Source organism: Bison bison, unplaced genomic scaffold, assembly GCF_000754665.1.
Source record: "Bison bison bison isolate TAMUID 2011002044 unplaced genomic scaffold, Bison_UMD1.0 scf7180017864134, whole genome shotgun sequence".
Lineage (NCBI taxonomy): Eukaryota > Metazoa > Chordata > Mammalia > Artiodactyla > Bovidae > Bison > Bison bison.
Genome location: NW_011494706.1, coordinates 8,984,383 through 9,010,309, shown reverse-complemented (window position 1 = coordinate 9,010,309; position 25,927 = coordinate 8,984,383). Strand labels below are relative to the sequence as shown.

At 41.1% G+C, this 25,927-nt stretch overlaps 1 protein-coding gene across 3 annotated transcripts in view; it reads left to right on the top strand.

Moving 5' to 3' along the window:
* Positions 1-37: 37 nt before the first annotated feature.
* The window catches only part of CDK14 (cyclin-dependent kinase 14), a 668,333-nt gene continuing 642,443 nt past the window's right edge, over positions 38-25,927 (top strand). For all 3 annotated transcript variants that reach the window (XM_010839815.1, XM_010839811.1, XM_010839813.1), the window contains exon 1: positions 38-5,186. The gene's annotated coding sequence lies outside the window, so the exon portion shown is untranslated. The remainder of the gene's footprint in view (positions 5,187-25,927) is intronic.

Below are 25,927 nucleotides of genomic sequence, written 5' to 3'. Positions count from 1 at the left end.
CTGGGTCACTTTTTTTTTTTTTTTTTGCTCTCAGGCCTTGGTATTGGGTGTTTAGTCAGTAATTTAACTTTGGGAATTGGTGAAATGTTGAGTTTGTGCCATGGTATTGTTTAACATCCAGCCTGAAGAGAAGTGGGACAGATACCTTGGGATCTTTTGTTCGGTACTTCGGGTCCTCGAAACCGAGATTTGGTTGTTGAGTCCCGAGTTATCTGAATCTTTCCATTGCTGCAGAGAAATGCGCTCTGTGAACCTGTCTGAACATTTTAGGAGTAAGTCTCCCAAACTTCTTCCATATACTGGAGCTCCAGGGCTATTGTCTTTAAATCAGCCTGCCAGTTGACCGACAGATAGCCGACCGAGAAATATTCGGGACATTTAAGAATAAATCCGTGTCACAGACTATCACAGGCTGACAACAGTGTCACGTGGAATGGGTTGGCTCGATTTCTAGGGTTGGCCATAAAACCCCCTTTAACCTGACAACGGCGGCTACCTTTTCTAACATCTGAACTTTCATTTGCACAGGCAACTGTTTTCAGCAGGAAAATGGTACAAGTACTAAAAATAATACCTCGGAGTCCCTAAGAAGCCTTTTGAGTCCCTCTAGCCTTTGTTTCGCTTGTTTAACATGTCATCCATGTTAATGAAGGTGTTAATGGAAATTAAACGTAAGGTGCTTCATGCCTTAAACTAAAACCGTGGAGTGCATTTGAGTATTGTCCTTGTCCTTCCATCCATTCATTTAAAAATAGTGGTATAAGTGCATCGTGAAATATGCAAACTTCCCGCAAGTCAAAATATGTTTTTAGTCTAGGTTTCTTTGTTGTCTTCTAACTTAAAAAATTTCGTACTGGTATACATAATCTTTCCCAAGATGACCATAAAGTTATGGTATGAAACCAATATTTAGCCCTGGTTTATTTATTTTGTGTATTGGGTATTTGCAGTTTTATGAGTTAGGGATGCCTATGAAGAGCCCTTGCATTCAAATGAAGTTTGAAGCCAAAAAGAGTGTGAGATAGCAAGGTGTTGAGTCTCTGTGCATTATTAAGAAGGATGTTTCAGCCCCCGACCCAAACTATCACAGAGGCAGATTCTGGAGTCCATTAAGCCCTGTTCTAAAAGGCACTAAATGTATATTTACTAATGCTAATAACTCTGTTGGAACCCATCCAGTTTTGTGTTAAATAATTCATTGCAATTGAGTCTCAGTAAGAAGCCAAGGACATTAATATAAAAATTCCTTATGTTTAAATAATTTCCAGGTTTTGATCGACAGTCAGTAAAATTAGGATTAACTACAATGCTGGCAAATGTGATATTGTTTTTAACTGGATTTTATAGCTTATAGAGATTTAGTGATGTGGAACTCCTTTTGATTCCAACTCTTGTGAAAAAGAGGGTTAAGTGACTCCGGTAGTACACCAAGCTCAAGACATTGAATAGAAGTAGCATTACAGAAGAGAAGTCTTTGTTATCTACATATTTCTTAAATTTTTATTTGCAAAATCAAAAAGCAATGAAATCGATCCCAGTATTTAAGGATTTTTAAGGTACCGGAGGCTGCTGAGTTGAAGCGTCACTATGGGATCACCTAGTGTATAGATTAAAGGTATGGGCTGTGCGTCAGGTGGACTGGGGTTTCCCGAGTCATCGGTTACAGTGGAGTGACCGTGGACAGGTCCCTCATCTCTGAGCTTGCTTTTCGAGTCACTTTGTTATTGGCACTTAGTTAAGTAATGCATAAGATGTCCTGTGTTGTATGGGATTGAAGACTCCATAGATGTTCCTAATGTGTTATGTTAATGATTACAACATCCTGACATATGGATCTTCTGGTGGAAAGCAAGAGAAAAGAAGTGGCCATTGACTTGATGGTAGAGTTAACCTGAAAAATGGATGGGTTTGGGAGTTACACTGATCTGGGTTCGAATCCCATTTCTGTTGCTAGCTGTGTGCCTTGGCCAACTAGCAGAGTTTCCCTAAATCCCAGAGTCCTCATCTGTCAGTTTTCCTAAGGCTGTTATGAAGATTAGATCAGGTAAAATACATAAACTATCCAGTGAATATCTTTCCCGTGGTGAAGATTGATCCTGGAGGCTGTTACTGTTCCTTCTGATTTCTCAGTTTATCTCCTCTATCTTCTTCCTTTCTTCCTTGGTACTTCTTGAGGACATCAAAGAGTAAATGATTTATTCCTGCTGAGTAATTCAACGTGTCAGTATATTCATTCCCTTTAACCAATCTACTATGGGTTTTGAAATAAACATACTGACTTTATTTTGCTTTTTTAGTATTATTCAAAAGTATAGTTTGTTATAGGGTAAAATATATAGTATCATTGTTTAGCCATGAGAAATTAGTAATCATCTACAGAAAATGAGGACAGTTTTGCAAAGACTGTGATTTTCCTTAATTATGGATTAATAATCCATTATTATAAAAGATTAATAATAATAACTCTACATATCGGTGACATTGCTCATGTTTAATTTACTTGCACATGCAAGATCAGCCAACTTTGTCACTACCCACTTCAAATACAGCTGATCTGAGATTACTCTATTATAAAAGGTCTAATAAAACACACTGGCTTTCAAGCCATAGCACTCTAATTTATGACATTTGCCAGGGAGTGACACAGCTATGGTTCTTTTGTAAGATGGGTGTAATTGAATTTCAAAGTCATCCATTGATTTCAGTAGTGAGTATTTATGGTTTTTTGCTAAATAGTGTTAGTGTGTTCACTTATTAGGAATTACTATAGTTGTGTCACTTAAAAAATTAGCATAAATAGAGACAAATGGGAAATTGATTGTTTAAATATTAAAATCCATTTCCTCTTTTCTTTCCTTGTTTCTTTTATTTTCAGATGACTGCTTAGAAGGAGAAAGGCTTTCTGTAATACCTAATGTGAGGTTAAGGTTGAACTGATGTTTCTTCATATTCGTTTGAATGCATTTCTTCACACTTACTTGGATTATCTCCCTGAGAAAGGAAGTTTATACTCTGTGATGTTTGAGACGAACCCTATGTATACCATTTCTTTAAAAGATGAAGCTTGTGAGATAACTGAAAAAAAGGAAGAGGCTGTGGTTACTTTGAAATTGGGGGTTTGTTACCTTGTTCTGTAAGAGTGTAATTTTAGAGTCCAGCTGTCACTTGATAAATCCATTCTGTCAAAAAGAGAAATGTAAGGTTAAAGGTTCACATGCAAAATTGAACTATTGTACCATATCCTCCCCTTCCCCATGCAGTTTCAAAAGACTTTACTTTGAAAACTGTGATATGGAATTTATATCTATGATTCTTTCATAAGAGACAATACTACCTGGATTCTTTCATAAGAGACAATGGTACCTGGTTTTCACATGCCAAAACTTAATGTATCTCAAAGGGTAAGATGCTATTCTTTTGCCCTTGAAGTATAGCTCATTAATTCCACAAATAATTATTGAGTACCTCCTGTGTGCTAGATATTGTGCTGGTGTTCAGCAGAGTCAGAGTCTGTGACCATTGATACTGCTTCCTGTCCCTCAAAGACTTTAAGAGAAGACAGGCCAATGAATGAGCATTGACAAATTCTACCAGGAAGATTCGCATGATTTGCTGTTGGGAGAACATAGGAGGGATACCATTTTGGTCTTAGTGAGATCATGGAAAGACTTCTAGAGGGAGCAGGGTCTGAGCAGAGGACTGAATAGAATATCTGATTTTTTTAAATGGCTTAATATATGCCCCTTTGTTAACCCAGAAAAATGTTAATATGCTTGTTATTCCATGATATCCTTGAAGACAGTTGTGAGTTTGTATTTACATGAATGATTAATGACAAGCAGGGAATGTAATCAATAATGAGATGTTGTATGCTTGTTTAGGTCAGAGTTTCATCGGTGACCTGATAAATATTTGGCAAAGACAACTTTAATTGGTCTTTTTTGTTACCACTAATTGCTCTTCAGGGAAGGGATTCAGTGTTTAAAAGAAACAATGCAAGGTGTCAATTTAGTAATTAAGTGTTCAATGAAGGGGTAGACTTCTTGGTCTTAAAATATTCTCCCCTGTGGTGTCCTGGGTTTGAGAATAGTATATACGGGAGATTATTTGGCTTCCTTCTCTTTATATATTAGAAAATACACCTGCAATTCCCCCTTTCTCTTTCCTCCTTTTCTTTCTACCTATAGATCCCAGCCCTTTATCCAGAAGGTTGGAGGAATTGGTAAGACTTAGGTGGCAAGAAGGAAATAGTCCAGTCTGGGTGTTAAAGATTTTCTAGTGTCTACTCTATTGAGCCTGAATAGAACTTTAGCGGATAGACCAGTAAGCCCCTATGCACAGTGTGTACATCTGAAACGTTTCTCCAACTCATGATTTCAGTTAAATTTACTCCTTTGTGCATTCTTTTTAATCTCAAACATTCTAAATAATTGTAGCATTTAAGGACCTAGGTGTTTGTCAGCGAAACATGAAATACTTCTCTTTCTCTTCAGAGTAATTAAATGCCTGTTCTGAGGGTATAAATATTTCAAGTAAATTTCAAGTATTTACTCGTTCCTGTGAAACACCCCAAATGTATTGTTTCCTTTGGTGATACCCTGTTAGAAAAGTGATGTTGAGAATGTTTGAATGATGTTTCTGCAGTGCTTATTTTGCACATCTTATCTTTTATCATCAAACTTAAACTTCTCTCAGTATGAGAATCTCGTTCGGGGCCCTGTGCAGAGTCGGTGTCTTCCTGACAGTTGGTTTGGGAGGTTCAGCCACCCTCTGCATAATGGTAGACGAGCAAACAACAGAAGTTTAAGGGGAAATTGCTTTAAGATTCCTTTTTGATTCTTTCATACTTTGATGAAAACATTTTTCTACTAAAGGAGAAATAGAGGAAAGATATGCCTACTACTTTTCCATGGTTGGGAGTGTAGTTTCATTTACGTATTTATGAAAGTGCTTCACAAAGGTGTGTGCTGTGCAGTTCTGTCGTTTGCAGCTTTCATATTTGTATCGTAATATTGTTATTCAGCTTGGGGTACGATTTTACTTTCTGAAATGGAAACACCATGCTACGTCTTTTTTAAATTTCCTAGAACTTAGATACTTGGCCTCTTTGAGATGTTTCACAATAATTGTTTCCTTTCCCCTTTTATTTTATAGCCTTGAAGAAAGAGGACACCACCTTTGAAGAGGTAGGTTAAATTTCTTTATCTAACGTTAGAAGTGTTTGATTACTGCCAGGTAAACTCAGTAGGTGTCAACTTTACACTTAGAAGCAAACAATCTTAAAAAATGCCTTAGAAAAACAGACAAGCGACAGACAAAATACAACAAGATTTACATTGTATTTTCCAATTTTAAATAACTGTTCAGATTGAATTTTGTTATCAGTCAACAGAAAGGTGTCTTTTGAAATTAACAAGCGAACGCAAGACCCCTGCGAGCTTTGTTTGGTTGCTTTGCTGACGATGGTGGTGTTGGTGAAGCCCAGTGTGATGTGTGTGTTCAGGGCAAGTCTGGAGCTGGTGGCAGGTCGGGCCCCACCGCTCTGAATGAGGGCGTGATGCGATGCTGACGCCACAGATCGTCTGTCAGACTCCCAAAGGAGGTGCTGTCTTCTCTTGTTCTAGTTTTCCTGGTCTTTGCCTATCGAATCTGTCTTTATCTACTTGCCGCAAGGTAGCATTGTTCCAGAAAGGCAGGGGGTTCCTATGTAATTAATAGCACTCTGAATGTGATTTTTCAGTTGTACTCTCTCTGAATTTTTGTTAATATCTGTGGGAATCACTAGACAAGTAACGTGTTTCCAGAATGTTCTCAAGAACTCTGTAGAGTGAAGTGTTTCATTGTTGCCATCCAAAGCCACTGTCATTGATATATGTTGTAAACGGGGCCGTATATGTGTATATATATATGTAAATATGTGCTCAGTCATGTCTGTCTCTTTGCAACCCCAAGCACTGTAGCTCGCCAGGCTCCTCTTTCCATGGGATTCTCTAGGCAAGAATACTGGAGTGAGTTGTCATGCCCTCTGGCAGGGGATCTTCCCAACCCAGGGATCGAACCCAGGTCTCGCATTGCAGGTGGATTCTTTGCCATCTGAGCCACCAGGGAAGCCCAAGAATACTGGAGTGGGTAGCCTATCCCTTTACACACACACACACACACACAGTATGTTTATGCGTGAACACATACGTATCTACATAATGTACTTATCCTGTAGCCTGATGGAAGAATAGATGAGTTTGGTTGTGGTTTGATTTGTCTTAACAGTTGCAGATTCCACGAAAGAGGCTACCCGACTCCCCTGTGCCGCAGTGCTTCAGAGAGGAAAGGCCACATGTGCTAATGGAAAGTTCCCCGGGCCATGTGGCTGGCTGTGGTGCAGGACAGGGGCACTCAGAGAGAACCTGCACCAGACCGGGATTTCTGGAAGGTGCCCGAGACATTCAGCTCTCACGGTCTGCCACTTCTTCTGTTGCACCTGTTCTTTCTTCCCCACTGGGTCCAGCTCTACACATGGCTTCCCCGGTGGCTCAGCGGTAAAGAATCCTCCCGCTGATGCAGGAGAAACGGGTTCGATCCCTGGTTCGGGAAGATCCCCTGGAGGAGGAAATGGCAGCCCACTCCAGTATTCTTGCCTGGAGAATCCCATGGACAGAGGAGGCTGGTGGGCTACAGTCCACGAGGTCTCAAAGAGTTGGACACGACTGAGTGACTGAATAAGCTCTACAAAGCTGCGTGTCCTTGGACTCCAAAGCAACTTTCCCTGCCAACATTCCTGAGATACGCTGTGAAATTTAGTGATTCCAGACCTGAAGCAATAAAGGAGTCTTTTCTTTCCCATCCGTAGTGGGTCATAATGCTATTCTCCTTGAAACCTGTCTTTCTGGAATTTCTGCAGTGTTACCAAGATGTTTTCTGGAGAGTATTTTCTTTCTTCTCGGAAGAAATCAGTGTGAGAATATTGAGCACCTTTTTTGTGTAAAGAAAACTCTCCCCTCTAATAATGGAGGTAATTTAAGTTTACATTAAAAAAAATAAGGAAAAAGAGAAGAAAAACCTCCCCAATCCTATTATTCAATTACATCTGCTATTGAATGTCCTTGCCTCTTTTCTTGTGTAAAGAACAAACAAAAACAACCTCCGCCCCCAAAACTGTAGCCCATATATTTTATCCCACTTTTTTTTTCAACCTCTGTTTTTGAGTATTTTTACAGATGACACCTAATCTTTGTTAGAAATTTTAAAAACCTGTTGTCTTGTTTAAACACCATGAATGATTGTGTGTTATTCTGCCACGTGGTGGTGACATCAGCTTTCAAAAACACCTGAGACTGGAACCTAGATGGAAGTTCAGGACGAATGAGCGAAACTTGTAACTTCGTGCCCTACCTTACCCCCACACTTTTGCAATTTGGGGAAGAATTATCCTTAGCTTTTTTTAGAAAAGAATTAATTGCTTAAGTTTTGGCAGTGCTGGGTCTCCCTTGCTGCGCAAGTTTTTCTCTAGTTATGGTGCAGGGGCTTCTCACTGGGGTGGCTTCTCTTGGTGCAGAATCCAGGCTCTGGGGTGCAGGGGCTTCAATAGTTGTTGCGGGTGGGCCCTAGAGCACAGGCTCACCAGCTGTGGTGCACAGGCTTAGTTGCTCCTTGGCATCAGGGATTGAACCTGTGTCTCCTGCATCAGCAGGTAGATTCTTTACAACTGAGACACCAGGGAACCCCTATCCTTAACTTTTATAAAGCCATTTTTTTTTCTCTGCTAAAGGAAAGAGATTGGATAGATAGCTTACGTCAGTAAATCACAGAATGTTCCATCTTGAGGAGACGCTGGAAATCAGGTGGTCAACTTCATTGTTTCATAGGTGGAGAAACTGAGGTCCGGGGCAGGGGAACAGGTGATTTTTATTTAGTCAGGAGAGGACCCAGGGCCAGGAGCCTGGGAGACAGGATTAGTAAAGACATGCTTGAACGTCAGCCCCAAATCAACCACCCTTTCAAGGGCAATCAACTTCCTTTCTCCAGGCCTTTTATAAAATAGAGATGTGATAGTACCTCCTTCCTAAGGTTATTGGGAGGATTGTGTGTGTGTTAGTCACTCAGTCGTGTCTGACTCTTTGTGACCCCATGGACTGTAGCCTGCTAGGCTCCTCTGTCCATGGAATTCTCCAGGCAAGAATACTGGAGTGGATTGCCATTCCCTTCTCCAGGGGATCTTCCTGACCCAGGGATCGAACCCAGGTCTCTTGCACTGCAGGCGTATTCTTTACCATCTGAGCCACCAGGAAAGCCCATATTGGGAGGATTAGTTAAGCTAAGTATATAAAGATTCCAGAATAGCCACTGGCACATAGTAAATGTCTTATATTTCATCATGTCATTGTCCTTGTCCTCATCATTGCCATCATTATTGATGCTCTTAACATGATATCTGCCTTCTGTAGTTGAAGGGCTACAAGGAGGATGGAAAGATTAAATTCAAAGGTAAGTATATAGTCCATGAGGAGAATTATTTTCAGATATTCCCTTAAAATTTCAAAGACTTCGTGCGATGATTTGCATATTAAGACTGTAAAACTAGTATCTAAAAACCTACCATTTTTTAGATTCCCTGAAGGGATGACTGCCTGTATTCAGTTTTGTAGTTCCTCTGTGTCTTGCATGTGGTTAATGTTCAAAAAAACTATTGAATATGAGTGAATATATGTTGCAAATGAAAAGAAAGTTCATCCCAGGGTCAGCCAACATGGGTTCTCATTTGCCACTTCCTAGCTATTTGTGCAGGTATTTACTTTATCCAGGACTCAGTTTTCTCATTGGTAAAACCAGTCAGTAAGGCTGTGATCTTCAAGTTGCTTTCTATCTGTCAGTGCAGCGCAGAATCCTGCAAAACAGTCAACATAAAATTACAGTTTTACCAAGATCAGAAATGTGTACTAGATCCGTGCTTATGTAAATAAGAAGTCACTGAGGTTTTTGTATGATCATTTTCAGATTATAATGGTAGAAATTTTCTTGAATTCCTTTCATGGTCTTCCACTTCTCCTGTGGGAGTTGGGGAACTCACAGTCCACTGGAATCCAATTAAGATTTGAGTCTTGGAATCTGGGGGCTGAGTGCGATTCTTAGATACGCGTGAGGTGTGGCGACTCCTTCCTCAGTGTTTATGAGCTGGAGAGCGCCTTATCTCAAGGAGTGGCTTTCTCTAGAGTGCCTAGACGGGGAGCGTGGTAGCTGCTCCCTTATTCATGTAGAGTATTTTTGTAGGTTGTGTAAATGTTTGACTTTGAACAGAAAGAGAAAAAGAAATGTGGATTTCTTTGGAAGAATTTTTTATTTTTCCTTCCCTTTCCCCCTCTAACCCTCCTTACTTTCCTTCTTTCTTTATTAACTTATAGTATATTGTATTAGTTTCAATAATGATTCCGTGTTTGTACATACTGCAGAGTAATCACCACATAAGTCTAGTTCACATCTGTCCCTATACATAGGTACAAAATTTTTTTTTCTTGTGATGAAAACTTTTAAGATTTCGGTTCAGTTCAGTTCAATTCAGTTGCTCAGTCGTGTCCGACTCTTTGCCACCCCATGAATTGCAGCACGCCAGGCCTCCCTGTCCATCACCAACTCCTGGAGTTCACGCAAACTCTTACTCTCTTACAAACTTTCAAATGTGCAGGACAGTGTTATTAACTATAGTTACAGGGCTCTACAGTACATCTGTTGGTCATCTGTATGTCTTCTTTGGTGTTTGTTCAGATTCTCTGCTCATTTTTGAAATATGATTGGTTTTTGCCATTAAACTGTATTACATCTTTATATATTTTGGATAGTAATCCCTTACCAGATACACTATTTGCAAATATTTTCTTCCATTCAGTGGACTGCCTTTGCAATTCTTTCTGTAATCCGGTTGCCTTGTTGATAGTTTCTTTTGCTGTGCAGAAGCTATTTATTTTTGCTTTTGGTATCAGGTCCAAAAAATTATTGTAAAGATTGATGTCATGGAGCTTACTGCCAGTGTTTTCATCTAGAAGTTTTAGGGTTTCAGGTCTTATAATCAAGTCTTTAATCCATTTGAGTTATTTTTTGTGTATGGGGTAAGATAGAGAATTTTTGTGTATGGAGTAAGATAGTTTTACTCTTTTGCATATAGTTACCCAGTTTTCCCAACACTGTTTATTAGAGTGTCCTTTCCCCACTGTATATTCTTGGCTCCTTTGTATGTTAACTGACCATAGATGTGTGAGTTGATTTCTGGGCTTTCTATTTGTTCCACTTACCTATGTGTCTCTTTTTATGCCATACTGTTTTGGTTACTGTGGCTTTTTAATATAGCTTGAAATCAAGGGCATGATGCCTCCAGTTTTGTTCTTCTTTCTCAAGATTGCTTTGGCGATTCAGGGTCTTTTGTGGTTTTATACAGATTTTGGAATTGTTTACACTATTTCTATAAGAATTGTGAAATTAAATTCTATTTCCTATTTTGGGTGATGTGGACATTTTAACAATATTATTTCTTCCAGTCATATATCTTTCCATTTCTTTCTTTCATCAGTGTCCTATAGTTATTAGTATACAGGTTTTTTTTTTTCACCTCCTTGGTTAATTTTATTCCTTGATATTTTAGATTCTTGATTAAGTTGTAAAGTGAATTGTTTTCTTAATTTGACTTTCTGATAGTTCATTATTTGTATATAGAAACAACAGATTTCTGGGCATTGATTTTTGCATCCTGAAACTTTATTGAATTTATTCTTTATTTTAAAAATTTCTTTATTTTTGTTTTTGGCTGTGCTGGGTCTTTGTTGCTGTGTGTGGGCTTTCTCCAGTTGCAGGGAGCAGGGCAATTAGTTTCTCTCGCTGCAGCTCTCTAGTTGCAGGGTGCGGGCTCCTTATTGCGACGGCTTCTCTTGTTGCACAGCATGGGCCCTAGGGTGTTCAGCTTTCGGTACTTGTGGCACATGGTTTAGTAGTCTCTGTACATGAGTCTAGTCGCCCTGAGGCATGTGGAGTTCTCCTGGACCAGGGATTGACCCCATGCACTCTGCATTGGCAGGCTGATTCTTAACCACTGGGCCTCCAGGGAAGTCTTCATTTATTGCTTCTAGCAGTTTTTTGGCGGACTCTTTAGTTTTCCATATCTAGCATTATGTCATATGCAAACAGTGACAGGTTTATGTTCTTTCTAATTAATGCTTTTTATTTCTTTTTCTTGCCTAATTGCTCTGGCTAGGACTTTTGGTACTTTGTTGAATAAGAGTGGTGAAAAGAGCTGTCCTTTTCTTGTTCCTGATTTGAGAGAGAAAGCTTTCACCGTTGAGCATGATAGCTTTGACTTGTCATATGTTCTCTTTATTATGTTGAGGTACACTCCCTCTATACTCACAATTCCAGTGTTAGGGACTCTGAACCTCCACACAGTCAAAAATCCATGTGAACTTTACAGTTATTTCTCCATATCGGGGGTTCCACACCCATGGATTCAGCCAACCCAGACTGGGAGATAGATGGGGCATTGTACATTGATCTCAGTTTCTAGTTCTTGTCCCTCTTTTGTTATTTTGTATAAAGGTATAACTCTGATACCCCAAATAATAGATAGGGCAGTGATTTTTTAATGTGAACCAGAGACTAGGGGTTAGGTACAAATATTTTGGGGATATTCCTGGTGATTCTTTTCCATCCTTTGAGGATGGCAGAAGCCTTTGCATTTTTTCACCCTAACTGTCTTCATCACTGGAGCTCTCAGTGTCTTGTGAATGATGTGTGTGTTGTATACAATGTTGCAGCTTCGCACTTCCCTGACTTCTCATCTAAAATACTAAATTTTGGTAACAGTGGTTCCTTAGCCCTCTTGCTGAGGTTATACTCCTTGTATCTCTTCTATGCTGGTTTCCAGTTTGCAGAGGACCCCTCCTCTGCCTACCTTGCCTCCTTCTTCCAGCCCACAACTGATCCTCCCTTCCCTATTTCCTTTCTGTTCATGGTATATCTCTCCCTTGACAGTATCCTCAATGGCCTTACCCCTTTGTACTTTGCTTGTGATCTACTCTGCCAGCTCTCGATTTTGACCTGGCGTCTTTTCCTGTCTTACCCAGTGGCTGCCAAAGCTGCTTGAGAAAATCACTCTGTAAATAAATCTATCATCTCTGTTCTTTGCTGGAACCCGAGGCAGCAGTGCACAGTCTTGTGCTGTGTGGCTGACCTGTTTCCTGCTGAAACATTTCCACTCCCCTCAAACCTTCTAACCGCCCTCATCCAACCCTCCTTCCTTTTCTACATGACGTTCGCTCTCTATTAGTTTGCTAGAGTTTCCATGGAAAAACATCCACAAACTCAGTGGCTTAAACAACAGACATTTTATTGTCTCACAATTCTGAAGATCAGAAGTCTGAAGTCCAAGTGTTGGCAGCTTTGGTTCCTTCTGTGGGCTGTGAAGGAAGCATCTATTCCAGGCTTCCTCCCTTAACTTATAGATGGTCCTCTTTTCCATGTGTTTTCACATCATCTTCCCTCGGTGGGTGTGTATCCAAATCCCCCCACCTTTTTTTAATAAGGACCTCAATCATATTGAATCAGGGGCTCACTCTAATTAGGGGCTCACTCAATCTCTGCTCTGGTTTATTGTTGTTCAGTCGCTAAGTCATGTCTGACTCTTTGTGACCCTCTGAACAGTAGCATGCCAGGCTTCCCTGTCCTTCACCATTCTCAGATTCATGTCCATTGAGTCGGTGATGCTATCTACCCATCTCATCCTCTGCTGCCCCCTTCTCCTCTTGCCTTCAGTCTTTCTCAGCATCAAGGTCTTTTCCAGTGAGTCAGCTCTTCACATCAGGTGGCCAAAGTATTGGAGCTTCAGCTTCAGCATCAGTCCTTTCAATGAACATTCAGGGTTGATTTCCTTTAGGATTGACTGATTTGATCTCTTTGCTGTCTGAGGGACTCTCAGGAGTCTTCTCCAGCATCACAATTTGAAAGCATCAATTTTTCAGCGCTCAACTTTCTTTATGGTCCAACCCTTACATCCATAAATGACTATTGTTACAAATTCATCTTAATTTAACTAATTACATCTGCAGTGACCCTGTTTCCAAGTAAGATCACATTCAGAGGTACTGGGGTAACTTAAGACTTAAACATAGACATTTTTGGTAGATACAATTCAACTGATAACAACCTTCTTAGAGCCCTTAACAACATTAGGTATTAGCCCCTTGCCTATATATGTACATTATTTGCTACAATCATACTTCCTGTTTTTCTCTACCTGAGAGGAAGATATGTCTTTTTTTCCTCTTCTGGTTTCTCCTGATTCCTTCCCCTTTTGTCCACTCCAGAAGCTTGTGTAATTGATTCTTTCCTTTATTTGTATAATTTATTTTATTTTTAAAATTTATTTTAAAGTAGAGTGTAACCGCTTTACAATGCTGTATTAGCTTCTGCTGTTCCGCAGTGTGAATCAGCCATTTGTATACATATGTGCCCTCCCTCTGAAGCCCCGCGCCCCACGTCTTCTGGGCACCATGGACCCCGGCTGAGGCCCCTGTGCTGCACTGCAGCCCCGCCAGCTCTCTATACGTGGGAGAGTGCATGTCAGGGCCACTCGCAGTCTGTCCGCCCTCTCCTTCCCACCGTGTGTCCACAGCCCGCTCTCTCTGTCTGTGTCTCTGTTCTTGCCCTGCAAGTAGGTTCATCAGTATCATTTTTCTAGATTCCGTATATCTTCGTTCATATTTGTTTTTCTCTTTCTGGCTTACTTCACTCTGTATGACAGACTCTAGGTTCACCACTCTCTTACACTGTTGGTGGGAATGTAAATTGATACAATCACTATGCAGAACAGTATGGAGGTTCCTTAAAAAACTAAAGATAAAACTACCATATGACCCAGCAGTCCCATTACTGATCAAATACCCTGAGAAAACCATGATTCTTTACTTCCTTATCTGCGTTTCCTGTCTCTTCCCTCTTATAGGCATTTCAGCAGAGGCTCTGAGCATGGTTAAGTCTATCCAGCTGCCCATTGGATGTTTCTGCTTCTGTATCTTGTAGTCACCTGGATTTCAGTGCATCAAATACAGTTGGCCTTCTAATGACATGGGTTTGAACCACAGCGGTTGGCTCACATATGGATTGTTTTGAAAGCAAATGCAGTTGGTTGAATCTGTGGGTGTATAACTGTGGATACAGAGGGCTGATTATCAAGTTATACTCAGATTTATTTTTTTTAAGCTGTATATATTTCTCTGTTTTTAGCTGTGCTGGGTCTTCGTTGCTGCATTTGGGCTTCTTCTAGTCGCTGAGAATGAGGGCTAGGCCTGGGCTTCATGCTGCGGGGGCTCCTCTCGTTGCAGAGCACAGGCTCTGGGCGCATGGGCTCAGTAGTTCTGAGCGCAGGCTCTGGGCGCACGGGCTCAGTAGTTGTGAGCACAGGCACACGTGCTCAGTAGTTGTGAGCACAGGCTCTGGACACACGGGTTCAGTAGTTGTGAGCGCAGGCTGTAGCTGCACAGGCTCAGGAGTTGTGAGTGCAGGCTCTGGACACACGGGCTCTGGAGTTATGAGCGCAGGCTCTGGGTGCACGGGCTCAGTAGCTGTGAGCACAGGCTGTAGCTGCACGGGCTCAGGAGTTGTGAGCGCAGGCTCTGGACACACAGGCTCAGTAGCTGTGAGCGCAGGCTCTGGGTACACGGGCTCAGGAGCTGTGAGCACAGGCTGTAGCTGCACGGGCTCAGTAGCTGTGAGTGCAGGCTGTAGCTGCACGGGCTCAGGAGTTGTGAGCGCAGGCTCCAGGTGCTCGGGCTCAGTCGTTGTGGCACAGGGGCTTCGTTGCTCCTCGGCATGGGGGAAGTCTTTCCAGAGCAGGGATCGAACCTGTGTCCCCTGCATTTTCAGGTGGATTCTCAACCACTGGACGACCAGAGAAGCCCTATATTCAAGTTTTTGGCTGAGCAGGGTGTTGGTACCCCTAATTGTTCAACGGTAACCTGTGTTACTAATTCCTATATTCTCTAAATGTGCATCCTTTCTCTTTCCTATCTCAGTGGTTGCTTTCACAGCCACGTGATTTTTGAAGGCAGAAACATGACCCCATTCTACACATTCCTCTAAGCCCCACATCCATGCTTTGGGTCGGTTCTTATTCCCTCGTGTTCCATCCTTTCCCCTGCTGAGGTAAGCATTCAGCCTTTCTTGTCTGGACAGCAGTAGCCTTCTGACTGGCGTCCCTGCCTACAGCTTGCCTCCTATTCTAATAGAATAACGGATCTAAAATGTAAATTGTGCTGTGCTCCTGCTTAATGCTTTAAAAGCCCCATGTTAGCTGCAGGTTCAAGTCCAAACTGACTTTTAAGGCCTTTCATCATCCATCTCCCCTGCCTTTCCACCTTATCAGACAGTCATCTCTTATTTTAATGCCTTAATTACCAGTCCAGCTGCTGCCACTTCAGGTCAGGACTTCATCACCTTTTCTTGTTTTACACCAGCAGCCTTTCATCGGCCTTACTGCTCTGTCTCTCACGCCTCCACTCCAGCCTTCCCAAGGCATCTTTCTTGTTATGTTGTTGTTGTTAGTCACTCAGTCGTGTCCAACTCTTTGCAACCCTGTGGACTGTTGCCCACCAGGCTCCTCCGTCCATGGGATTCTCCAGGCAAAAGTACTGGAGTGGGTTGCCATTCCCTTCTCCAGGGGATCTTCCCAACCCGGGATCGAACCCAGGTCTCCCTCATTGCAGGCAGATTCTTTAGCATCTGAGCCACCAGGGAAACAAGATCAACTTGTCATGATCCTTTCCTAATCAGAGATTTGTGCAGCAGGCCTTCACAGTCAGCCCTCCCTCTCTATGGCTTTTGTGTCCATGCATTCAACCAACCTTGGATTGAAAATGTTTGGGGGAAAAAAAAATCCCAGAAAGCTCCAAGCAGTGAAGGTTGAATTTGTTGCATGCTGGCAACTATTTATGTAGTGTTTACATTCTATTTACAACTATTTACATTGTACTTGCAACTATTTACATATCATTTACATTGTATTAGGTATTATAAGTAATCTAGACATGATTTTAAAGTATAGGGGGAAATGTGGAACTCTGCTAAATGTTACGTGGCAGCCTGGATGGGAGGGGAGTTTGGGGGAGAAGGAGTACATGTGTATGTATGACTGAGTCCCTTCACTGTTCACTTGCAACTGTCACAACATTATTAATTGGTTATACCCCAGTATTAAATAAAAAGGTAAAAAAAGTATACGGAAAAAAATAAAATATATGGAAAAATGTGTGTGTTATGTGCAGAACTACGATGCTTTTTATAGGGAACTCAGCATCCACGCCGATGGTACTGAGGGACGGCTGAATCGATGTCTGTTTTACGCCAGGCTCTGAATGTGCTCAGAACCCGACTCTCACTCTAGTTGATTTCCAAGATCATGCCACTGGCATTCACAGATTGACCAGCCCCTGTTGGCTTACAGCTCTGGGCTTGGGCACAGACTCAATCTCTTTATATTAAGATTTTATATTACTTTATATCCTGTTTTCCTCTTGCCATGGCCATGTTTGCCAACCTGGGATGCTATGAACCTGTCACCTGAAAAGAGGTCTAGAAATTAACAGACAGTTTCCTGATGATGTCAGTACTTTGGTAAGTCATTATCTTTCCAGTTCAGCGTTTTAGATGGCTGAGAAAGAACATCATTTCCTCTTTAATTCTCTCTTTGGAAATTGCGTTGAAATTTTCGGATTCTTAAAACTTCGTCTGTGCTTCATTTTTTCCTTTCTATAAATGTTTGATCACATTTACCCTCTCTCTAATTATGGTAGACATAATTGCCATAATTATATCTAGTCCCAGACAGTGGCTAGAATGTCTGGGTAGTGCTCTAAAGGTTCAGAGAGGAGGTACATGTCCCAAAATGCAAAACGTATGACAATTTGAGAGAGTTCATCGCTTTGATAGTCTTCATTCTCCAAAGACACAATGTTACGGAAGTGGAAAGCGCTGAACAGCATCCTCTCTGTCTCTGTGGGCACTGTGCATCCTGACAGCTGCTGCGTTAGACTGTAGGAAGCCTCTCCTGTACGGCGGCTGGTGTTCCCTTACGGACAGTGCTTTCATTTGTGTGTTTGAATTCACTTACAGAAAGCTGACCTCTGGCTTAGGCAGTCTCTCTATGCAACCCAGGTACTTATGATTTTCCTCAACAGGTTCAAAATGGATCCAGCTATAGGAAGTACATTATACCCATTTTCCTTTTGACTGAAATTTGAGCCGCTAATTTATAATCCTCAAATCCTTAACTAGCTTGGTTGTGTTGGTCTTCCTTGGCAGCTCAGCTGTTAAAGAATCTGCCTGCAATGCAGGAGACCGGGGTTCAATCCCTGGGTTGGAAAGATCCCCTGGAGAGGGCATGGTAACCCACTCCGGTATTCTTGCCTGGAGAATCACCATGGCCAGAGAAGCCTGGTGGGCTACAGTCCATGGGGTCACAAAAAGTCGGACATGACTGAATGACTAAGCACAGCACACAGGTTTGAAATGGCCTCTTATTCATGGAGCCGTAACCATGAACTAAGCCAGGGGTGAGGGTTCTCTGAGGACTGGAATCCTCGTCTACACTCGATTGGGAATGTGCTGACCTTTAGGGCTCTGGGATGCCTAATGATGCTTCTCTGAGGATGATACATTTATTAATTTTTTTTTAACAGTCCAAAGGTGATTCTCAGGTGGCACCCACTCCACTATTCTTGGCTGGAGAATCCCATGGACAGAGGAGCCTGGAGGGCTACAGGGTTGCAAAGAGTCAGACACGCCTCAAGTGACTTAACGCTCACGCACTGTCCAAAACACTCATGACTCTTCTTATTCTCTGTGTCATAAAATTTACAAAAGCCTCAGTTATCAAAACTTGGAACTAGCAAAATGCTGGTTCCAAAATGCAAGTTTGATTTCTCCAGAATGGATCCATGTCTGGCTTCCTGAAGGAGCTGTTCAGGAAGGAATACTCACTTTTTCCTTCTGAGTCAATTTTATTTTCAATATATAAAGTTGTTGTTGTTCAGTCGCTCAGTCGTGTCCGACTCTTTGCGACCCCATGGACTGCAGCACGCCAGGCTTCCCTGTCCTTCACCATCTCCCAGAGCTTGCTCAGACTCAAGTCCATTGAGTCGGTGATGCCATCCGAGCATCTCGTCCTCTGTCGTCCCCTTCTCCTCCTGCCTTCAGTCTTTATTGATATCAGGGTATTTTCTGAAATATAAAGTAGGTTCTGCTTATCCTTCAATTTTTTATTCAGTTTTAAAATTTTAGTTTCTCTTTTACTGTTTTCTGCCATCCTTCCTTTCTTTTCCTCCCTCCCTCCGTCCTTCCTTTCTCCCTTTCTTCCTCCCTCTCTCCCTTCCTTTTCAATATACGAGTCTGGGCATTTTCTTAAAACTGTAAGTTTTATGATCTGAAAGTATGACATTACTCTTTATTACAGTGTCTTACACTGGAACATTATATGCTTAAATTTTAAAATAATGAGATTAATAGCTTTTTGTGTAAGTTTAAAAAAAATATTTCTTTTTATTTGTCTGTCTGGCTGCACTGGGTCCTAGCAGCATGTGGGATCTAGTTCCCTCACCAGGCATCAAACTCAGGTCCCCTGCACTGGGAGCAGAGAGTCTTAGCTATTGGGCCACCAGGGAAGTCAATGTGTAAGTATTTTAAATAGCTACTCTAAATTTTAAATTGCATGATGTTATATCTTACATGCATGGCTAATGAATGTGTGGGAAAAACTTTTTAAACACTATTATGACCATATAGTTAAAGTAGAAAATCTGCTTCAACATGTAATTGTAGACTCAGCCTACATTGTATCAGGTAGAGTATTTATTTGAATTTCCAAGGATAGTTTTTTCCAACCTGGCAAATCAGAAGTATTGAAAGAGACTTGGAACTGGATGGAGCGTCTGGGAAGGTCTTGAAGTCTTCGGTTCCATGTGTTTTCGAATCTGTGGATCGTGTTATCTCAGTCTCTGCATTCTCTCATGTGAAATGCCTATAAAGTGTGATGTTTACAATGTATCTTCATATTCTGTGTTTTGCTATGTTCTGATCAGCTGAAATATTAACTATGCAAATAGCTTCCTATAAAAAAAAATAGCAGATTGAGATGTCTCCATTGTGTTTTGATGTATTTTCTTGAGTGGGAAAGAACAGGGCTGAGCTGCAGTTAGAGGACCAGGAGTTTGGCACATTGCAGAGTTTGCCCGTGGGAACGTGCCAAGTATGAAACAATTACCCATGACATATGTCTTAGTGGAAACCAAAGAAATATGTTCCTTTAGTCTGTTCCTTGCCGTAAGGCTGGGCTATGACTCTACTTATCTCAGAGCATGATTTGTTCTATTTTAAAGGATTTTCAAAAATGGGGATTGCACCAGCTCTATAAAACAGTGATGGTGTGGAGGGTGGACGTTTTTTAAATGCTCCCTGAATAGAGATTGGGGGCAGGAAAATTCCTCCTATCCCAGATCACACACCTTGAGAATACTGCTGTTATAGTTAGTGCAGGTCAGGTTTTGAGAGTGTGTCATATCCCACAAGTGTGTTTGATGATAGAGGTGACTGAGACCCACTCTTCTAAAATATCTGTTACTGAACTATTAGAAGTGAGTTGAAGATGGATACTGGTACAATCACATGCAGTCTGAATTTTTTTGAACAGCTCTTGATTTTAGATCATATGTCCTAAGTTTTGGTCCTGAAAATAGAGTCTTAGTTCTACAATTGTGTATTTCCTAACATCACATTAATTTTCTAGGTATTTTAGCTACAAGAAAAGTGCAAGAGTACTGGAGTGGGTTGCCATTGCCTTCTCCGAAGAAAAATGCAGACAGTGATAAAGAAATGTTTAACAAAGAAGGGACTAAGTAGATAATATCTACAATAGATTAAGAAGGAGTAAGAGTAACTTATGGTTATTTTTTCAATTTTAATGAAAAATGCATTAGTTAAAAACATTATAGGTAAAGAAGAGAGAAGATTGATGAAATAAAATTGTATGTTAGTCACTCAGGGCATGAATTACATCTTTTGTGTTATTGATGCTCATTTATTTTAAATTCTATTTATTTGACCTCACTGTGCAGCATGTGGAGAAGGCAATGGCACCCTACTCTAGTTCTCTTGCCTGGAAAATCCATGGACGGAGGAGCCTGGTAGGCTGCAATCCATGGGGTCGCTAAGAGTTGGACACGACTGAGCGACTTCACTTTCACTTTTCACTTTCATGCATTGGAGAAGGAAATGGCAACCCACTCCTTGCCTGGAGAATCCCAGGGACAGGGAAGCCTGTGGGCTGCCGTCTATAGGGTCACACAGAGTTGGACATGACTGAAACGACTTAGCGGCGGCAGCAGCGGCAGTGCATGTGGGATCTTAATTTCCTGATCAGGGATGGAACCCGTGCCCCTTGTGAGGAAGTATGGAGTCGTAACCACTGGACCACCAGAAAAGTCCCTGATCATTTATTTTAAATCTTCTTCAGCTGTATAGCTCGCCTTATATTGTCTTCAGGTGAATATGATGGAGAATGTTCTGCAGTGCTTGATTCTCTTCTCCTGAAAGGCAGACTATTTAATTTTATGAATGAGCATCCTTGGGTCATTAGGTATTGGGGTTCAGGTATGCAGAAGACTTGGTAACATATGGCCTGTTCCCAGATGCCCTAATTGAGCTCAGAACTCTCCCCAGGAGATTTGCATTACTTTACCTAAATGGTGTGTTACATGAATAAGAGCTTTGTCCCATGAAAGGAAAAGAAAAATATGTACTTTGCAAGATACACAAATCTATCTTTATGTTACCCTCACTACACTTATTAGAAAATAAAAATGTTAAAACCTGTATGAAACACATTAATTGGGTGACCATAATTATGGGTGATTCACTTTTAGTATCCACAATGTTCCTTTTCTGTCCCTTATTATGATATTATATATATATGTGTGTGTGTGTGTGTGTGCGCGTGTGTGCTAAGTCACTTCAGTCGTGCCTGACTCTGTGTGACCCCATTGACTGTAGCCGTCCAGGCTCCTCTGTCCATGGGATTCTCCAGGTAAGAATACCGGAGTGGGTTGCCATGCTCTCCTCCAGGGGATCTTCCCGATCCAGGAATCACCCACATCTCTTACATCTCCTCCATTGGCATATCCATTGTGTAAATGTATATATAAATTTATATATACATATACACACACATACACATATATATGTGGCTTCCCTGATGGCTCAGTGGGTAAAGAATCTGCCTGTAAATGCAGGAGACATAGGAGATGTGGGTTTGATCCCTGGGTTGGGAAGATCTGGAGCAGAAAATGGCAACCCATTGCCATAATGGCAAGCCACTCCAATATTCTTGCCTGGAATATCCCATGGACAGAGGAGCCTGGTGGGCTAGAGTCCATGGGTTACAAAGGGTTGGACATGACCGAGTGACTAGCACTTTCTTTCTCTACACACACACACACACACTTTTTTCTCTCATTTAAATATTTTTTGTTCAGGCAACACAGCATATTGAAGTCACCCTGGACATTTTTTTTCTGGTTCACAATTTTCCCTTCTTATCACAATTATGTATTTATCACTGAGTAGTTTTAATATTTCTATGAAGAAAAGTAAGGATGCTCGTTGCAGAAAATTTATGAAATACTAAAAAATAAAAATGACTATGTTAAGTGAAAGCAGCCATTGTGTATAAGTCTGATCTCAGCTTTGTAGAACATATGTGTTCTCTATACGGGGGAAACATCAGAAAAAAGGGAGATCAATGAATGGTTAATATGGAAGTTGAAGTTCATTGATGCTGTGACTTGCTCAAAGCCCCTTAGCTAGAAATTCAGTTAGTCTGTAAGTACAAGGTAGTCTGTCTGATGCCAGTGTGTGCTTGACATTTTTCTAGGCTGCTTCCTAGGAGAAATGAAAGTTAAAAGTGAAAGTCGCTCAGTCATCTCTGACTCTTTGCGACCCCATGGACCATACAGTCCATGGGACTCTCCAGGCCAGGATACTGGAGTGGGTAACTGTTCCCTTCTCCAGGGGATCTTCCCTACCCAGGGATCAAACCCAGGTCTCCCGCATTGCAGGCGGATTCTTTACCAGCTGAGCCACAAGGGAAGCCCAAGAATACTGGAGTGTGTAGCCTGTCCCTTCTCCAGGGGATCTTCCCAACCCAGGAATTGAACTGGGGTCTCCTGCATTCCAAGTGGATTCTTTACCAACTGAGCTATGAGGAAAGCCCTCCTAGGAGAAGGGAGGAGCAGTGCCTGGGCACTGTGTTGTGGTGTCGCAGATAGATGGAGAAAGGACCCCGCATTCTTACAAAGGTGCAATTCGTGTTGGGTAGTAATTCTAATAGATGAATGGTTTTGCTAATAAGGCACAGGGAGTGAATGAGCCTAAAAGATTCCTGCAGCCGAGCTATGCTATTTTTGAACCAAGTTACACGTAACCATTTTACAGAGGGGAAACTGAGGTCCAGGTAGATGAAATCAATTGTGAAGAGAATATGGTTGGTTAGTGTGAGATCCAGGAGGTCTCTTGTCTAAATAGCTCTTTACATTTCAGGTTTCAGTTTCATGGTTTTATTAAAACTGTGCTTTGCTTGCCATTTTTTATCTGGATATAGATGGGGTTTAGGTGGAATGGTTTGAGACATAAGCTTGATCCTTAATCACTTAATACAAATTTCCGGTTAGACATTAAGGCACTGCCCCAGTGAAGGGTATGGAAGGTTATCTGTTGCGTGAGGTACCCTGGATCACCAACAAGCCTGCCAGTAGGTTGGTTGGAGCTGGGAGACATGAGGGTGATGCTGGTGTGGGTTTTAACTGGTGTGTTCAGAAAACAGTGTCAGAACACCTTTCAGAGGATGTACATTGCCTTCCTCAAATAAGGTAGATAGTTAATATTGAACAGAAAGTGTCAGATGATAAATTCATTTCTTTTCTCCAAGTTCTGGCTATGTATACACGTGGGATTATTAGCTTGTGCATGTGAAGTGACTCTAGCTTCATTTTTATTTCCAACTGTGACAACTGGAATGTTTGTGAAGGCTAAAAATAAAGAGAAAACAGGCAGATCTTTTCAATAGATCTTAGTAAGAAAAAAAAAAGGCTTGTAGGTGGGCATGGAGAGAAATACTGAACGCTTCATATTCCTTTTTATTAGTAGGATGGGTGCTGAGAAAAGAGACCATTTCTGCCTCCTTCCCTCCTCCCTTTCTTCCTTTCTCCCTTTGCTCCTTCCTTCCATCCCTCTTTCCTTCTTTCCTCCCTTCCTATGCTTCCAGTGTCATTGGGTTTCCTTTTTTCCCTGAAACTGCTTGTTCTTGGTGGGGACCCTCTGCTCCTTCTTCTCTGAAGCAAGCGATCTAACTGGTAGCCACTGGGCTTTCTTTGGCCTGAGCTCTTTCCCAGTCCAGGCACTGGGTCTCATCCATTGAGTAACCTTTGTGGCTGCTTTTACATCCTCCCACTGTGACAAACACGATTCTTTTCTGGTGCGTGCCTGGTGCGGGTAAGGGTAGAGTTGCAGGCGGGTGAGGCAGATGCCCTATAATGATTGACCCCTGTTCTGCAACTGGTCGACAGAATTATAGCCCCTAAAAAAAGGCCTGAACTTCCTTGTGCTCCCTGCTGCGTTTCATGGACTAGTTGTGGCATGTGTATTATTTGATTTACTTTATCTTTCTGCTTTTACCACCGATCAAGTTGGGAGGTTTTGAGTACTCAGATGTAAGGAGTGATTTTTATTTTTTGATTTATTTATTTTTATATTTAATTTAATTTAATTGGCTGTGGCAGGTCTCAGTTGCTGCATGTGAGATCCAGTTCCCTGACCAGGAATTGAACCCGAGACCCCTGCATTGGGAGCTTGGAGGGCTTAGCCACCGGACCACCAGGGAAGTCCCGAGAGTGACTTTTAGATTTTTCTCTGGTACTTGTCAGTGGGCTCAGAACTAGAAGAATGTGTGCCTTCTTAGTATTTTTTTTCTTTCTTTTTTTGATGAGAAGGAGCAGGGAAGTGAAAAATCTCAAGAGAGCAGTATCAGTTTTCCGGTCACCAAGCTCATTAAGTTAATATTTACTTTTAAAATGAATGTATTTGCCAGCCCTTCCTGCTGTTTGTTTGGGGACCATTTAGCTCACATGTGAGAGCCTCTAACTGGTTTCCACTTCCCCTGGGCCTTTCACCTCTGAGGCCAGTGACTAGTCCGATGGGCCGATTCCTGTTGTAACACCTGTTTTTTATTTTAAAGCTTCAAATTACATTTATCTTGAGACTAAATGAAGGGAAAGAAATGAAACTTCATCAGTTCTCTCGTGTTTCTCTGTGTCTACTGCTCAGTCTTGTTAAACTCATTTCTGATATTAATAACTCAATTCACACGTATTTAGAGGCTTAAGAAAACTGGAAAATTGATTAAAATACAGCCTCAAAACTCAAAGATGTTTTGAGTTTGAAGGCTTTTGATATTTTTACCATTAATTCTAATACTGTTGTAGTTTTACATTGTAAAATAAACAGCTGGTCATTAATGAAAATGTAAAAAAATACAGATGATATAAAAAAGGGAAGTTTAAAATATTAAGTTTTATATTTAGTAAAAAGTTTTCTTTTCACACTTAAAATATCCTTTTCAAAAAGTTTATTTTTTTTAAAATCCAGAAACATAGGATATTCTGATATCATTTAAGCCTTTTGTAAAAAATAAAAATCTCTTCATAAACTGTTATAGTTTAAAAAATTTTTGTGACCTGCTTTTTTATTTGTCAATGATGCTATTTTGAGACTTCTTTTAAAAAATAATTGTTAATTAAGAATGAGAATTAATTTTTATCTTTTCTGCCTGTTTCTATAGATTTTTACATGTTTATTTTGTGTTTTGTTGTTTAACTCAACTCTGTTAGTTCCACTGTTCTTCAGAGGTTTCCTTTGGGTTTTCTTGGTATATAATCATGTCATCTGCAAATGATTTTTTTATCTCTTCCTTTCCAGTATTGCATGAGATGATATCATTTTTTTTTCTCTTGATGTTTGTAACTTTCTAAATGAAGGCTGTCATTTTTCTTCAGGTCTCAGAAGAGTTTTTTCAAAATAAAGAAATGTAGTGAGCATAAGATATTATTTCTACTTCTAGATATTTAATAATCAAAGGGTCCTCAGATACATGTTATAGTAAGTTTTGTTGGTGACTTTTTTAAGCCTTCTGTGTTAGAGAACTGCCAGTTATGTTTGATTATTTGAGGAATTCTTAAACTTACTTTTGAAAAAGAGAGAGATGCCTTTTGTTCAGTATCTTCTTGATTTTCCATTGGTCTTAGGAGTCTGTATGTGAAATGGTTCTGTGATGAAAGCCACAAGTGTGCCCTGGGTCACCATTAGCCCAGGGTATTTTTAATCTAGTCAGAAACCTGAAAAATGTGTATGAACTTTCTGTGGCACATCTATCGCCATTTCTGAGATCAGCAAAGATCACCAATTCAGGGATGATTCTCAGGAACTTCTGATTCAATAATTGATGGGTTGGGTATTTTTTTTTTTGAGATTAAAAAAATTTTTCAAGTGGTTGGTGCTGGCTGTCCGTGTGCCTGCAGCTCTGCGTGGCTTCCCTCTCCATCCCCAGCTCCCGGAGCTGGCTGTCCTGGCTATCCGTGTGCCTGCAGCTCTGCGTGGCTTCTCTCCATCCCCAGTGCCCCGTGAAGCAGAATGCAGAGTGGAAAGCACAGGGACAAGAGCTTTGGGGTCTCACTTCTTCCGCAGTCCAGTGGAGTTCTCCACCCCAACGCCCCAGACTTTGTGCACCTCCTTTTCCTTATCTGTGCAGCAAGGATAGTGTACCTCGCAATGTTACTATTAATATTTTTTTTAACTGCAA